The following is a 3106-nucleotide window of genomic DNA, read 5'->3' as shown; positions in this document are numbered from 1 at the left end:
AAAGATGCGTCTTCCCAGTAGTGTAGACATCGCATTTATTTCTACTTGTGTGGCCCATGTTTCAAGATCTGCTGGATGACGATTCTGCATGCTTCGACCATCACGAGACAGGTACTGGTCCATGGTTTTTTCAGGGTGCTCGAATGCCAACCAAGGCCTGTAAACATCTTCAGACAATGTTGACATATATTCTACTGTAAGCTGCCTTAATACATCATGATACTCTTGGGTGCCACAGATAAGGTAACTAATAGCTCTATAGAAACAATTACCATCCCCAATAATTCTGATGGGACTGATTGGTGCCTCCAAAGGAACATTCCTTTCCTGAATATTGAGATATCGATGAACAGAAAGGTTCAACTGGCCTGCTAGTTGCAATTGATCATTTTGTGTGAAGGGATTGAATGTGAACTCGCTATCCTTCCACTCCCCTGTTACCTCTACTTCCTTTGGATCAGCTGGCTCCAGCCCAGTTACCTGTAATTGCTGCTTGTCATCTAGGTCCTGTCCTGCTACTTCTATTTCCTGTTCATTAGCTGGCTCCTGTCCTCTTACCTCCACTTCCTGCTCATTAGCTGGCTCCTGTCCTCTTACCTCCACTTCCTGCTCATTAGCTGGCACCTGACCTCTTACCTCCACTTCCTGCTCATCAGCTGGCTTCTGCCCTCTTAGTCTTACCTCCAATTCCTGCTTACCAGCTGTCTTTGTTTCCTGTTGTCCCTTCCAGGCATTCAGCCTCATCAATTCAGCAGAAGTCTTATTCTTACGTCGACGTGGCATTCCTCCTGAAATATTACAAATATGAGAGTGTAGCAGCAGTTCTTTGAGACATTAGTACTTATATTTAGTTACTAGACATTGGGTCAACAATTATGAAGCCTTCAACTTTAAAGAAAAAAAAATAAAGGTTGCATATCATATGATGGTTGACTGAAAAAAAAGATGAAAAATATAACCAGTATGCTTGAAATGGAGTTTTGCTTACCCTCTATTAGAGTACACATGTGCGGGCGACAAAAATTCTGGGTAATACTGTAAATACAGAAACTAAATGGTGGTTTTATGTTCACAGTTTTCATGGTGACCACTTCGCTACTCTCAGTATCATATTGTCTCAGTACCACAATGACATGTTTGAGGTACTCGTTATAATAATGGTGAAGAAACATGAATATGTACAAGACACAATTTTATTTTATTTTAGTTCGCATTCATTCATTTCTCCATGTCTCAATACCACAGTAAAATGTTTGAGATACTTGATACAGTGGAGAAACATGAATACTTACAAGACAATTTTATTTTAGTTTGCATTCATTCATTTCTCCATTGGAGTCCATACAATGTACTGTATAACACCATGGTAGAAAAGTATACTGTGCTGCATTATTCAAAGTATAGATATGGTTAGATCAGTGAGAGTTGAGCATGCTAGCACTGTCAAAATCAAAAGCAGACTTTTCTGTCCATTTGTAGAACCGTTGCCGAGTAACCAGTAAATGGTACTGACTGGTGGTTTATAGAGGAGGTGGCTTTTCCATTACAGTATGACTATGTAAGTACAGTACTGTGAATGCATTTTAGTTGTGGGATGGCGCTATACAAACAATCCATTTTCCCGCTACTGCAACATTAAGTCCACGCAAACAGCGACCTTACCTTTCACATATTATCTACAAAGTAGAATTTCTGTTGCCGGCTTGCCGCACATGCGTTCTGATCTCTGTGTGAGAGGGCTTTTGTGCAAATGGCTTATTGTAACAACAGCGCCATTTATGTTACAAGTGTGCACTGACTCAAAGACGACCACACTGTGCCAGTGTCAGGTTTATAGTATACAACATTCAACATGAAACAAATTATGGCTATGATGACCCCTGGCATAACTATGGGCTGGAATAACATAGGTTTCACAAACCAACTTCAACCAACCAACATTGGTGGCAAAGTATAACATTCTTGCTTGCAGTTTTGCTAAATGCCCCAAAACATGGCATAGATATGTGTACGGCATTTCACTTCTTACATCAACCATGCAGTAAGCAGCATATAATGAACGAACGAAAAATTATTATTCGGTTAAACTTGTGAAACTATTTGCCCCCCCTCCCCACAGAAAAATATGTGGACGTCCTCACGACCAAAATAAAATATTCAGTTACCGTCAACAAACAGAATTATGCACAAAACACCATAACATCTCGTGTGAAATTATTGGAGCAGAGTTTGCAAGTATAGCTGCTCGTAATTTTACGTGAAAATTATTTACACATAATCCGAAGGACGGCACCTAATCGTCCTGACTACATCAAAACGTAAGAGTTAAGAGATGTTTCCACGGAAATAAACAAACTCGCAAGTAAATCATTATTCAACAGAAATATGGAAAGACGCAAGTAACGTCTAGGAATATTTTTTTTGTCAATTGTTTTTGACAGCAAACGGAGAGGTTTACACAATGACGACAGCGCGCCAGTGCTCGTTAGCACTTGCCCGCGGTTTTGCACGTACCAAGGACGTACTGACGAATTTCACAAACGAAAACACCTTTCAAAGTACAATAACAACGGAGTGGACAATGGAAGGATAGCCATTTCTTACCTTATGATGTTCTGCCACCGATGACAACCAAAATTGGGTAGAAACTGACGTAAAAAAGCGCAGAAAATTCGAGGAACTCCGAAGCTGCGCTTGCCGTCTAGTTCACGCAACACAATCTTGCATACATGTGACGCAGGACGAGTCCAAGTAGCTGGGTTGGAATGTTCAAGAAGCTCTGTAAAAATATGTCAGACCTGAAGGTTTCATTCCGTATATCTATCATTGTGTTACTGTATGATAAATATGTTTCAAAACAATGTACATATTCTCTTCTTATATTCTTTGCAGTACCTTTTATTAAGTAACATAGATTTCCAAATCCTCCTAAACATGAATGGTTGCGTCTACATATACGAGTGACAATATTAGCCAATCAGCTTCAGTTTTGGAAATTCGCGGTTTGCTTGAGAAGTGTTGTGTCATTGGTTGCTTTGATACCAATTGCCGACGAAGTGTTTCTTTCTCTTCGCTGATTGGCTGGCGGCAAAATTCAATTAATTAG

General features: G+C 40.0%; 1 long non-coding RNA gene across 1 annotated transcript; it reads right to left on the bottom strand.

The window, feature by feature from the left end:
• Nucleotides 1-292: 292 nt before the first annotated feature.
• On the bottom strand, nucleotides 293-2851 carry LOC118406447. Its single transcript, XR_004830041.1, has 2 exons — nucleotides 2605-2851; nucleotides 293-788 (listed from the first exon to the last, which is right to left on the bottom strand). It is a non-coding gene; the product is annotated as an uncharacterized LOC118406447 (long non-coding RNA).
• Between the last annotated feature and the right edge of the window lie 255 nt (nucleotides 2852-3106).

The sequence above is a fragment of the Branchiostoma floridae genome, chromosome 19 (assembly GCF_000003815.2).
Source record: "Branchiostoma floridae strain S238N-H82 chromosome 19, Bfl_VNyyK, whole genome shotgun sequence".
Lineage (NCBI taxonomy): Eukaryota > Metazoa > Chordata > Leptocardii > Amphioxiformes > Branchiostomatidae > Branchiostoma > Branchiostoma floridae.
This window is presented reverse-complemented; position numbering and strand designations above follow the sequence as displayed.